The 14555-nt window shown below is 45.6% G+C and overlaps 2 non-coding genes across 2 annotated transcripts; one reads left to right on the top strand and one right to left on the bottom strand.

The window, feature by feature from the left end:
• Positions 1–11172: 11172 nt before the first annotated feature.
• On the bottom strand, positions 11173–11247 carry Trnas-cga. The gene has a single exon. It is a non-coding gene; the product is annotated as a tRNA-Ser (tRNA).
• Positions 11248–11539: 292 nt separating this feature from the next.
• On the top strand, positions 11540–11614 carry Trnas-cga. The gene has a single exon. It is a non-coding gene; the product is annotated as a tRNA-Ser (tRNA).
• Positions 11615–14555: the final 2941 nt, after the last annotated feature.

The raw sequence follows: 14555 nt of genomic DNA, 5'->3' as shown, positions 1-14555 counted from the left end.
CGGCCAGAACTCCATTAATGTGGAGTTACTAATCGTTGCAAAGTGATATGAATTTCAAGTTAACATATGCATGAGCGAATTTGGCATATCTGGAAAGGTAAAAGCAGATTTTATGCGTTGGACTGTAATTAGTGAAACAATGTGATTTTCAACTGAAATTAATTTGTATTTTATGTTGATCGGGGACATCAAACGTGCGTTGATTACGAAGACTACTTAGAAGCGCTATAAAAGCACAATTTTGCTGATGGACAGCATTAAATAGTACAAGAGCAAGACAATAAGTGTCTTACATGCGGTGCAGTAATAAGGACTTGCAAGAAAATTACCACTTTGAGTCAACAACATAATATGTGTTAACTCATAACATACTTAGCTCCAGAAGGGCTATTTGTAGAGACTAATGAATCTGTCACGTATTCTAAAAGTTGTGAGTAGCCATGGAAATAATGCCATCAACCAGGAGGTTGATTTCAGCACTACACTCCTTCAATAAGCACCTCTCTATTGTCGGTAGTGATCGGCCTGTAAGTAACATATTTAGCCGGCTATCAGGAATTAAGTTAAAGGTGAAACCGGAATCATTTTGGAGAGGAGCATCTTTCAAATACACAAAACATTTCAAGGAGACAAGATAGGACTATCGGAGGGCCAACCGGCCATCGAACCCCCCCACGTCTGAACGTCACGAGAGAGGATTGCTGTATAGGGCACCAAGCAAATCAGAGCAAGTACTGGACCTCTGTGTCATCCCGCATCACTGGCTGGAGACTAGCAGCAGCCGGACTTGAGCATTACCATTCCATGCATAGGTTTCTGTTATTGTCCCAATGGCTGCGTTTGCAGCTGTGCGATGACCACGAAGCACGGACTGTTGATAAATGAGGTCGCGTTGTGTTCAGCGATGAATCATGGTTCTGCACTAACCCCGGACCTGGGGAGAGATCCGATTTTTCCAGTGTTTTAGAGAGGCACAGCGGTGTTACTCCTGGCACCATGATGTGGGTAGCCACAGGGAATGATTTCAGGTGCACAAGGCAATACTCGTGCACACTCGTCACTTATATTAATGAAAGGTGTGCGTGATGTTGATGTACTCTTGTGACTAGAAAGATCCCAGATCTGTCCCCGATAGGACACACGTGGGACCATCTCGGACCTGAACTACTTACAACAATTGTGAGCCAGATATCCTCCGGAGAGTATATACCGACTTTATGACAGGCGTTCGCGGCAGTATCAGTGTATGGATCTGGGGGGTCCTGCCCACTCGTCTCGTATAGGGTGCCTAAGGGATGCTGCCTTCTCGGAATGCTATACAACAATTCAATCAAATAACATTAGTAGTTTTATTTCAGTAAAGCAGGTTGACACTACTTAACTTGAATGTACTACATGCTGTCGCAAGCGATGGGTGACAGGCAATATAAATCAGGGTCCTGTGGCGTATGCAATGTTCAGGCAAGTCTCTCTCTCAGTTTGTGGATCGCTATTCTCGTAGCACTCTCTGCTAGGCCGTGCTAATAGTCGGCGAATACTTTCCGCAAATGTACGGCCGAGGCTGGCAGGAGCGGCGCTTGTATTCAGTTCTTGCAAACGTCGCTCCTGTCTTGGCGCGGTCCTTGTCAGTGGGCGATTGGCTGACGTCGCCCCACCGCCATCCCTGGTCTTGTGTTCTTCCTCTTCGTTCCGGCGCTTGTGGTTACGCCAGAACAGCACCCATGTCATATGGAGTGGAACGTCACAATGGTAAGTGGGTTAATGCTACCAGACTCTTCGTAAATGAAGTTGTATACTGAATATTTCAAGTCTGCCATACAGACAGCATAAAGCGTCTGGCAGACCAGTAACACGCAGTTCTCGCTAACCTCCCCAGCAGGACCAACCTGGACCCTAGACAATTACAGTTCACGTAACCCACCACAGATGCCACAACCACGCAGCGGGCTCCAGGTCATCAAAGCATATGCTCCTTCATCCACTGATACGCAAAGATTATTTCCATAATATTTGTTATAATCAAACCCCGGCCGGGAAGACGTCCGACAGACATCGCCCGACATCCTCGGACACATCGCAGCAGCCTTGAGGAATGCGGTCTGCGAAGGCATCCGGCCCCGGCAGACAGGCGAGAGGGCATTCCAGAGGAGGCGGTGACGGGCGATCAGATCGCAAGCGACCCGGCTCCGCGTAACAATACGGCGACGCCTCCACCCGCCGTCCCATTGTCGGCGTGCGGCTTTCAGCGAGAGGCGGGCGCGTGTGAAATTCCGACGCCAGATGGAATAAAAAGACAGCCGTCTTAAGAGCAGAGACTGACGCTGCTAATCGACCAGCTAACCGCCGAGCAGAGGCTCTTTTGTGAGGGGGATCGGGAGTCATCTGGGCGCGCTTTGGCGAAATGCTGACAGGGAGTCGCGAGTGCCAAGGCGAATATGAATCCAGCCGGGATGTAGGCGAGGCCATGTTAACAGAGTGGACATCTATTTCGAAAAGGCTAACAACGTTCACAGGTCTCGATTCAGATAGCAAGTCCTTACCTATTAACAACATCAGTTTGAATTTATGACCGTAGAAGTAATTTCCTGAAAACAGCGGCGGAAACAACATACATTTAATAAGCGAAGAATTTCAAGTTCTTGAAATACGTCGTCTTCAAAAATGAGTGAAATTTAAGATGAATCAAATTTAGTGGAACCCTTTCTGACAGAATTACACGGTACATCGAACTGCTGAGAGCCAACAAAAATCAAGGATGGCAGGAGGGAAGAAGGTAGGTAACTGTTTAACGTCCCGGCAATATGCAGATATTTGGAGATGAAGAACTACTTCAGCTGGGAAAATTTGATGTACAATAATAATTTGAAAACTAAATCAACTTAGACAAGCTGGGATTAGAGTACCAATTTCCCCAAACACTCGAGCAAGAGCAGTGTCTGAACTATTAAAAAAAGAAAGGAAGTTTCTGGTGCGACGTCCCGTTCACGACAAGCTCATCAGAGGGAATAACATCTGCGATTGGGTTCAAATGGTTCCAATGGCTCTGAGCACTATGGGACTTAACTTCTAAGATCATCAGTCCCCTAGAACTTAGAACTACTTAAACCTAACTAACCTAAGGACATCACACACATCCATACCCGAGGCAAGATTGGAACCTGGGACCGTAGCGGTCGCGCGGTTCCAGACTGTAGCGCCTAGAACCGCTAGGCCACCCCGGCCGGCTGCGATTGGGAATTGGGCTATGATGGGGAACACGATCGGCCGCATAAAAAAAAGGGCACTAACTTTCTTAGTTTGGGACAGTTTACGGAAAACCATATGGCAGGACCAGAATTTGATCTTCGTTCCTCCTGAATAAAGTCACAAACCCTTTCGTTGTCGATAACAGTAGCATGAAAAGTGAAAGATCAAGAAGTTGATGTTCGTTTCATGGAGGATGCAGGAGAGAGTCATAAGGTATCACCATTGTTGTTCGTCTCGTATATCGAAGAATGAAATAACGAAAAAAAATGGGTTACCAGAAGATGAAGCGGCTTGAAACCGAGAGGTCGCGGGACGAATCCCGGAAGGACCAGCGAAATTTTCAATCTCCCCGTTGTCTAGTGCTCACCTCTCATCGATGTGAAGAGTCATCTGGAACGAGACATGGTTCGGATACTGCAATACAGAGTAGGTCCTCTTTCCCGGCTGAATGACTGGGGTAAATTACGGTCATGAGAGTCGCTACAGTGGCGTTCGATTTAAACACTTGTACCCCACCGTTGAGACACACGAAATTATTATTATCATTATTATTTCTAAATAGACGAAGAGTAAGCGAACTGTCAGCATGTTGTACGCAGTATATTTGTAGTTTAGTAGGAAAGATCAGTAAGAGATGTGAAGATATGGAAGGCTGCATCACGTCATTTGGAATGCTGAAAATTAAAACAAACAGAAACGTAATAACACAATGTGAGGGCTTGTAGACTAAAGCTACTGCAGATAATGAATTAGTGGAACACACAGCGCAGGCGATTAGTTAATAAACAAAGCTAGTAATGGAGCGAATGCGTGCAGTTAGCAGAGAACTTCCCGCTGTGTTCAGACGCTGTCGTGTGTAAACGCCGACGTCTACGGACAAGAGCTGCCGGTGGCCGCTTATCAGTAAGGTTGAGGCAGCACGCAATGCGTTTTCGGAAACTTAGCTAACACTCCAGAGGTGTCGCTGGCGCGCATGGGAAAGCAAACGCAGTGCGAGGTGGGAGTACGTGGGGCCGCGGGCCCGCGTGGCGTCGGCGTCGACCGCTGGCTCCGCCCACAGGTAGCGCCGGGACGCTGCGCGCCGCATCGATCAGCCGGCAACATGGCTGGCCAGCCCTGCTCGCAATGAACGCCACGCGCGTCCCCGCCGTCCAGTTTACAATGCTGTGCGATCTACTTAGAAGCCATGTTACTCATTTTTAAAACAAAATTGGCTAGAGGTCCGTGCTTAGTTGACACTGACCTGAATGAGCATATCTCCCAGGAGTATAAAGAACGTGATGATTAATTCACTAATTAACTGTACTAAAGACCTGATCATGTAACTCGCTTGTGAAGTTCGAAAGTAAACTGGAACCTGACGAAGTCCACAATCGGTTTATGGAGGGCTAGCGTGATATCACATTATGACAGGTTATTGGGTGCTTCCCCAAGCTCGTCCACGAAAATGTGTTGCAGTTCATATACACAAAATTTCACACTGAGGTGAAAAGCGATACGCTTGTATACAGATGGTGGTAGTATCGTGAACACGGGGTATAAAAGAACAGTGCAGTTGCAGAGCTGTCATTTGTACTCGAGTGATTCGCTCGAAAAGGTTTCCGACGTATTTGTGGACGCACGACGCGAATTAACAACTTTGAACGCAGAATGCTAGGAGGGTGGTTTGAAAAGTTCCCGGAATCACCACGAGAGGTCAGCGCTAGCGCAACGAGTTGTTCACGTGATATTCATTGGACTGCTGCCTTCAAACACGTGCCACGTCGGTGCTCTTGGAACAGGGTTGTGGCGGTGATGTGGCTCTGTTATTGTTCCCGTGTATTGAAAATGAAAGTGTGGCATTTATTGGCCGGGATATCCCTTCGGTGTTCAGCCGCCGTATTGAACGTCTTTTTAGTTGACGCCACTTCGCAACTTGCGTGTTAATGATGATGAAGGACACACAACACTCAGTCCCCTGCCGGGAATCGAACCCGGGCCCCCTTGCGTAGTAGGCGGTAAAGCTACCGCTGCGCTACGGAGGCGGATTCCGGCGTACTGATTTGCTACGATGGAAAAAAATCGAGATCCGAGCAGTGATTAAGTGCTTCGTAAAGAAAGGTATGAAAGCAAAGGACATTCATGTCGATTTGCAAAATACACTGGAAGTCTCTGTTCCTTCATATTCAACAGTTGCCAAGTGGACAAATTAATTTAAATTTGGTCGGGAGAGCTTAGATGATGATCCGCGCAGTGGTCGGCCAAGATATGCCACTACTCCAGAAACATTGCAAAAGCGCACAAAATGGTCATGGAGGATCGCCGACTGAAAATGCGTGAAATTCCTCATGCTTGCCAGATGTCATCTGAAAAGCAATCACATTTAATTGAAGAATTAGAAATGGAAAAATTATCTGCAAGATGGGTGCCACGACTATTGACACTGGATCAAACACGCATGAGAATGGACATAATGGAACAATGTTTGGCCCATTTTAGCAGAAACGAACAAGATTTTTTGCGCCGGTTTGTGACCACAGATGAAACTTGGGTGCACTACTATACTCCAGGGACAAACCAACATTTAATGCTGGGGAAACATGTTGATTCTCCGCCACTATAGAAATCAAAGACAATTCCTTCGGCGGGAAAGGTCATGACATCAATGTTCTGCGATGCAAAGGGGATTCTGCTTGTACATTATCTCCCCACTGAGCAAACTGTTCCCGGAGAATACTATGTTAACCTCCTGGACAAATTGCAACAAAATATACGCGAAAAAAGGACAGGTTTAGCAAGGAAGAAAGTCATCTTCCATCAAAACAATGCGCGACCGCACACATCTGCCGTTGCCATGGCAAAATTATAGAATAATAAGGTATGAATTGTTGCCACACCCGTCTTATTCACCTGATATGGCTCCGTCAGACTTACGTCTCTTCCCAAAACTGAAAATTATTCTTAGTGGACGAATATTCTATTAAAATGATGAATTGATAGCCGCAGTCGACAACTATTTTGGAGGCCTGGAGGAAACTCATCTTCGAGATGGGATCAAGGCACTGGAACATCGTTGGATCAAGTGCATTAATCTAATGGAGTCTTCATGGAAAAATAAAAAAGTTTCAGTGATGTAATTACTTTTTTTTCTATTCCGTTCAGAGATCTTTTCACCCTTGTAATTGGAGCTAGACGCATGGGACATTACATGATGGAAATCGTTAGGGAATTCAATATTTCTAGATCCACAGTTCAATAGTGTGCCGAAAATAAATTTCGTGCATTACCTCTCACCACAACCGAGAGCGGTTGTTAGTGCTAATGGACAGGCAACGCTATGTGAAGTAACCGCAGAAATCAATGTGGGACGTACGACCATCGTATCCGGTACGACAGGGCTACGAAATTCGGCGTTAATGGGCTATTGCGCCAGACGACCGACACGAGTGACTTTGCTAACTGCAAGACATCGCCTGCAGTCTGGGTTCGTGACCATATCGGCTAGATCCTATGCGACTGGAAAACCGTGGCGTGGTCAGATGAGCACAGATTTCAGTTAGCAAGAGCAGATGGTTGGTTTCGAGTGTGGCAGAGACCACACAATCCATGGACCTAAGTTGTCAACGAGCACTGTGCAAGCTGATGGTGGCTCCATAATGGTGTGCGCTGTATTTACTCTGTTTATGTGGAATGCACTGGGTACATCAATCGAACGGATCATTCACTGGAAATAGTTATGTTCGGCTACTTGGCTACTTTGAGACTATTGCAGCCATTCATAGACTTCGAGTACCCAAACAACCATCAAATTTTTACGAATGACAAGGCGCCATATCACCGGACCACAATTTTTCGTGTTTGGTTTGAAAAACATCCTGGACAATTCGAGTCAATGATTTGGCCACCCACATCGCCCGACGTGAATCCTGTCAAACATTTGTGGGACATAATCGATAGGCCAGTTCGAGCACAAAATCGTGCACCGGCACGATTTTCGAAATTTTGGACGGCTGTAGAAACAGCATGGCTCAATATTTCTGCAGAGGACTTTCAATGACTTGTTGAGTCTATGCCATGTCGAGTCACCCCAACGCCGGGCGTCTCGCAGTGAACCAAAGCGATGTTGTTCGGAGAAGATACAGAGAGACAGGAAACGTCGATGTCATGGCTCGCTCAGGCCGCCCAAGGGCTACTATTGCAGTGGATGACCGCTACCTACGGATTATGGCTCGGAGGAACCCTGACAGCAACGCCACCATGTTGAGTAATGCTTTTCGTGCAGCCACAGGACGTCGTGTTACGACTCAAACTGTGCCCAATAGGCTCTATGATGCGCAACTTCACTCCCGACGTCAATGGCGAGATCCAACCACGACACTACGCAGATGGGCCAAGAACATGTCGAATGGATTGCTCAGCATTAACATCACGTTATCTTCACCGGTGAGTGTCGCATATGCCTTCAACCAGACAATCGTCGGAGACGTGTTTGGAGGCAACCCGGTCAGGCTGAACGCCTTAGACACATTGTTCCGTGAGTGCAACAAGGTGGAGATTCCCTGATGTTTTGAGGTGGCATTATGTGCGGCCAACGTACACCGCTGGTGGCCATGGGAGGCACCGTAATGGCTGTGCGATACGTGAATGCCATCCTCGGACGGATAGTGCAACCATATAGGCAGCATATTGGGGGGGCATTCGCCTTCATAGACGACAATTCGAGCCCCCATCGTGCACATCTTGTGAATGACTTCCTTCACGATAGCGACATCGCCCCACTAGAGTGGCCAGCATGTCACGAACCGTATCGAACATGCCTGGAATATACTGAAAAGGGTTTTTTATGGACTACGTGACCCACCAACCAATCTGAATGATCCACGCCGAATTCCCGTTGAGGAGTGGGAGAATCTGGACCAACAGTGCCTTGATGAACTTGTGGATAGTATGCAACGACGAATACAGGCCTGCATCAATGCAAGAGGACGTGCTACTGGGTGTTAGAGGTACCGGTCTGTACAGCAATCTGGATCACAGTCTCTGAAGGTCTCGCTGTATGGTGGTACAACATGCAATGTGTGGTTTTCATGAGCAATACAAAGGGCGGAAATGATGTTTATGTTGATCTCTATTCCAATTTTCTGTACAGGTTCTGGAGCTCTCGGAACCGAGGTGATGCAAAACATTTTTTGGCGTGTGTATTTTTAGTTTTTTATTGACACAAGCAATATTCGCCTTGCAGCAACAACTTAAGCTCACGTCAACTTTATAGCGACGCTCGTCATCGTGAATGCGTTACAATGCCGCATAAAATATCGTCACTCAAACATCCCTGTAATTCTGTACAATGTGACAAGCAGTTATGACGCTACCAACGTGTACTTCTTCAGTTTCCACTGGGATTCTGTACACCACCGGTTTCATGTAACTCCATAAGAAGAAAAATGCACATTACAGACGTCAGAAAGGATGATGTGTTTTTTTCCGGGGTAGCGCCGTCAGCGTTGATACAGGAACATAATCAGTTCACAAACACTTGTCTCCTACACATGTCTGAAGACGTCGCCTGAGTACAAAATACCCAATCTAGAACCTTCAAAGACTAGACGCATTTAACTTTACGGTTTGCGACAGCCACATTAAATTAATTTTATTAGACTCAGAAGTGAGGACTTCAGAAAGGTCAATTCGGATAGGTTACGGTACTGAAATGTAACGGAATGAAAATAGTAGGTAGTTGGTTCTTGAGGAAGATAGGGCAGCATTAATAAAAATGAAGCTCAGACCTTATTACGATCACTTTCACTTTCGGTGGTGTGCTAAATGTGCAAATGGTTAGTTCCGGTAATTGCTGCCTTCAGTTAGCACGAACCTGGAGAAAACCGATACGTGTTATCGTATAGAATATGAAATACTTTTAAGAAATTTCGACTCATATTTTGGAAACAAAAGACTTCCGGTTCTCCATGTCCTGCTGAAGAGTTGAGAGGAGTGAACCAACGTAAGAAATACAAGTGGAACACTAACGATGAATAATTTCATTTGGACTGATTCGTCCTATAGGCTGCTTGTTGTAGTTGTGGTCTTCAGTCCTGAGACTGGTTTGATACCGCTCTCCATGCTAGTCTATCCTGTGCGAGGTTCTTCATCTCCCAGTACCTACTGCAACCTACATCTTTCTGAATCTGCTTAGTGCATTCATCTCTTGGTCTCCCTCTACGATTTTTACCTTCCACACTGCCCTCCAATGCTAAATTTGTGATCCCTTGATGCCTCAGAACATGCCCTACCAACCGGTCCCTCCTTCTTGTCAAGCTGTGCCACAAACTCCTCTTCTCCCCTATTCTGTTCAATACCTCCTCATTAGTTATGTGATCTACCCATCTAATCTTCAGCATTCTTCTGTAGCACCACATTTCGAAAGCTTCTATTCTCTTCTTGTCCAGACTATTTATCGTCCATGTTTCACTTCGATACATGGCTACACTCCATACAAATACTTTCAGAAACGATTTCCTGACTTAAATCTATACTTGATGTTAACAAATTCCTCTTCTTCAGAAACGCTTTCCATGCCATTGCCAGTCTACATTTTATATCTTCTCTACTTCGACCATCATCAGTTATTTTGCACCCCAAATAGCAAAACTCCTTTGCTACTTTAAGTGTCTCATTTCCTAATCTATTTCCCTCAGAATCACTCGACTTAATTCGAATACATTCCATGATCCTAGTTTTGCTTTTGTTGATGTCCATCTTATATCCTCCTTTCAACACACTGTCCATTCCGTTCAACTGCTCTTCCAAGTTCTTTGTTGTCTCTGACAGAATTACAATGTCATCGGCGAACCTCAAAGTTTTTATTTCTTGTCCATGGAATTTAATACCTACTCCGAATTTTTCTTTTGTTTCCTTTACTGATTGCTCAATATACAGATTGAATAACATCGGGGAGAGGCTTATTGCGCAGATACAAGAGCAACAGCGCTCCGCCTAAAAGTTGCCTGTATTGTCACGACACGAGCACAAGCGAGACATGACTGTACTGCGCGGAACTTACATACATCATCGACATTTCAGTTAGGGACAGGTTACGATAATTCTACTCGGAGTTGAAGACGTGAAACAACGGAGCCCTTTCAGCGCTCGAGGTACGGTAAATAAGGCGAGAACATGTTATTAGACAAATGCTCTCCTTACGTCAACGTGCCGTCGGCGCAACGCTCATGGTGTTTCCGCTATCAGCAGTACTTCCGTACTCGCCCACCTGACTTGCGGAATTCAATAACCGCGTTAGCCGGCTGCCAATTATTGTGTACCCCCAGCGGTAATACGCACACATTCGGCCCGATGCTTATCGCGGGCGGCGCTATAACCGCTGCCGCTGTTTGTCGGCTTATCTGGCGGCTCCCGTCTGATTGCACGACAAACTGGCGCGCGATACGACCCTGTCAGGGCCCGCGGCTGCGGCCGGATCCCAATTTTCCGAACCGCTGGCAAGGTAGCCGAAGCCGCCACCAGAGGCGGCCGATCGATGGACCGGCGCACACTTCCCGTCTCCGTTTGTGTGTCTAGCCGAAAACACACACACACACACACACACACACACACACACACACACACACACTGCTTATGTTCTGTGCCTCCTGAGAGCCAACAGTTTGCTTACTACCGTTACACGACTGGCGTCCAACGAGCTTTCGGTTCGTTTATTTACTCGACTAGCGTAACTCGTTCCGTCGATCTTCTACCGTAGAGCAACACGCAATGATTATATGTTGCTGCCAACTGTCCTGTGTGCTATCAGTGTAGTATCGTCACCTTAGGGCCCTGCCGACGGTTTGGCGAAATATTCCCCTGCCAGGGGAACAGGCATAGAGAGGTCGCAAAAGGCGATCAAAAAAAAAGAAAAAGAGATACTGGAACTTCCTGGAAGATTAAAACTGTGTGCCGGGCCGAGACTCGAACTCGGGACCTTTGCCTTTCGCGGGCAAGTGCTCTACCAACTGAGCTACCCAAGCACGACTCACGCCCCGTCCTCACGGCTTTACTTCTGCCAGTACCTCGTCTCGTACCTTCCAAACTTTACAGGAGCCCTCCTGCCAGGAAGTTCCATATCAGCGCACACTCCGCTGCAGAGTGAAAATCTCATTCTGGAAACATCTCCCAGGCTGTGGCTAAGCCATGTCTCCGCAATATCCTTTCTTTCAGGAGTGCTGGTTGTGCAAGATTCGTAGAAGAGCTTCTGTAAAGTTTGAAATGTAGAAGACGAGGTACTGGCAGAAGTAAAGCTCCGAGGACTGGGCGTGAGTCGTGCTTAGGTAGCTCAGTTGGTAGAGCACTTGCCCGCGAAAGGCAAAGGTCCCGAGTTCGAGTCTCGGCCCAGCAGACAGTTTTAATCTGCCAGGAAGTTTCGTATCAGCGCACACTCCGCTGCAGAGTGAAAATCTCATTCTAAAAAGAAATACTGTTCAAGAACTGACAGAGATAGGTACGCAAGCTCTCCTACCCGTCGCAGTTCCTGTCTCGTACATACGAGAAGAAGACTTCTCCTCGGACCGCACAATAATCTTGTCACAGTATTATACCGTCAATGCTGCACCACAAAGAAGCGACTACTACCGAAAACCGAGCGAGGTGGCGCAGTGGTTAGCACACTGGAATCGCATTCGGGAGGACGACGGTTCAACCCCGCGTCCGGCCATCCTTATTTAGGTTTTGGTGATTTCCCTAAATCGCTCCAGGTAAATGGCGGGATGGTTCCTTTGAAAGGGCACGGCCGATCTCCTTCCCCGTCCATCTCTAAACCGATGAGACCGATGACCTCGCAGTTTGGTCTCTTCCCCCAAAACAACCCAACCCAGCTACCGAAAAGCCATCCATCGCTAACATGGTTTGTGTGTTAATAGTGTCCATGGTTCACACAGCTCCAGCCTTCACAGATCGCTCCCTTTCAGCAGTTTGCTTCTACTTCGCTACAGAATTTTAGGACATCAAACGTCAGCGAGAGGGATCATCTTGTGTTTCAGATTTTTGCCGACTTCTGTCGAATAAAGACTGTGGCGAGAACGTTTCAGTCAGAGTGCTCGAAAGTATTTCATAGGACTAATTAAATAGAAAGCAACCCTCGCATGTATCACACTGTTTCATGTACCTTTTAATTTCCAGTGAAGAAAGGACTCAACTGACACATCTGTATCATATCTTGAAAAACGTGCAGCTTGTTTTGGAACAAAATACAGACGATGCCGATACAACAGACTAGTTACCGAAACTCTTGCTTTCAAGCCGAAGAGCATTTGGATAATTTGAAAGTATAGGTTAAGCGATACACATGCAAACACCGAAAATTAAAAATATTTTGTAAATACCAGTGAAGACAGTTTCCACAAATTAAGGAAGATAAAACACTAATAAAGGTCGAATGCTGGTGAAAGGGACTGTCGAACGTGGCTGTCATGCGGACAGAACGTAGCACTGTTGCTAAACTCGGCTCCCGTGGCAATAAATATTTCTTCGCTCAAACCACGGAAATGTCAAATAAAATTGTTATAAAAACAATTTTCTGGGTGGTTTATTTTCTGAAATTGTAATTGTAGCAGTTTTGTTTTGTTTTTGAATAGTAATTAATTCATTATTAGTAATTATAAAGACAAAATCTAGTCTATTTTTATATGTGACGCAAAAAGGGATGTAAAATAACTGCCAAAGCATTAAGATACAGATGTTGTCCTACTTTCGACTCTCTTTTAATTTATAGAATAGATTATATAAGTTCAAGAAATGAGTGTTTAATAGTGCTTCATTTTTATTCAATTTTCTATTAAATTTGCTAAATCTGCGCAGAAAAAATTATCCAAAAGTAGTTTTGCAGAGGAAGGTTGTGGGAGGCCGCTTTAGCAGTTCTGTCAGGGTCGTAGGATCACTTCGGTCAGCTGTGCTTCTGAACAGGTCACGGATTGGAAGGAAAATAAGAAGGACGATTAGGGCCCGATATTCTTTCCACGACGCGGACGTTACAAACATAGGAGGGTGGGGGGCATATCAACAGAGCTCTTTTCAAAGAACCATCACTGCATTCGGCGTAGGTAATTAAGGGAAATTACTGAGAACTTAAATAAAGACCGTAGACGGCGATTTGGTCCACCATCCTCCCGATTTAGAGTCCAGTGTCTTACCAATTTGCCACCTCGCGCTCGTTCCACGAAATTGAGTCCTGCTGCGAGTTTCCCAAAATATAATAAAGAAAGACTGCAGTTGGAGTGATAAGAAAGAAAATGTATAGAAATAGGAATGTTTGAAAAATAGATTCCAAGGTAAATGACATCTGATGATATTGCTACATGGCCCTACAGACCAGTTCAAATTAAAGAAAAAGCATTCACATTATCTCGTCCACCTGCTTACGTAGAATAATGTACGGAGCTTCCAGGTTGCTGGTTTAATAAATTAGTATACCCATTACGACGAACTACTAATGTAATTAGAATTTCGAGATTGCTTACATATATAACTAGTTTTCCACGTCCCGTAGACCTACTAGAACCGATTTATCATGGAGAAAGAATGCTAGGCTCCTTAAACCGCGTTGTCACACAGCAATATTAAGAATTGCACTTGCAAACAGATTTAGCCAGCAGCAAGTAGGGCTCATCTCCAGACGTCACCGAAATCCCAACGTTGGTCTTGTAACCAACTCTTATATATCTATTGTCGAGTGATATGATTACTTTATTCTCAACTTATGGTTAGACGGCTTTCTAGCGTAGAACAGTGCACAGAGCGTTACCTCGCGAAGTAGGGTAGCACGAAATCTCTGTACCGAATAGAAGTCCCGTTTATCTGATATGCAGACTAGCTCTATTTTTATACATTGTTAGGAAGTTATGACGTCCGCATGACGAACTGCATTTAAAACATGAGAAACACTGCAGGATACACAGACGCTAACATATTCGTGATGTCGTACAGTGCTGACGGATACGTTTAGTAGTATTGTTAAAAAACTGTTTACAAAATAATGCAGTTGGTTCCGAAGTTAAAGGTTTCAGCATTATAACCTTCACCTGTATCTGCATCGCTACGTCAAAATGAAAACTCAAAGATGTTTTCCACACGAAATCTCCGAGGATTCTTACGGCAACTGAAAATACTGAAAAAATTGTTTTTATTCGTTCGGGTGCATGTTTTACAGGTCCTGAAAAATTTTCCAGCGCACTACAGTTAAAAATAATTCTCGCATCTAACCGCCGAAGTGCGGCATATTAGCAGAGAGAGAGCCAATGCAATGCGCGAGTAATTCAGCACCCATCCGCATCAATTTCCCACAC

The sequence above is a fragment of the Schistocerca piceifrons genome, chromosome 1 (genome assembly GCF_021461385.2).
Source record: "Schistocerca piceifrons isolate TAMUIC-IGC-003096 chromosome 1, iqSchPice1.1, whole genome shotgun sequence".
In the NCBI taxonomy this organism is placed as follows: domain Eukaryota; kingdom Metazoa; phylum Arthropoda; class Insecta; order Orthoptera; family Acrididae; genus Schistocerca; species Schistocerca piceifrons.
This window is presented reverse-complemented; position numbering and strand designations above follow the sequence as displayed.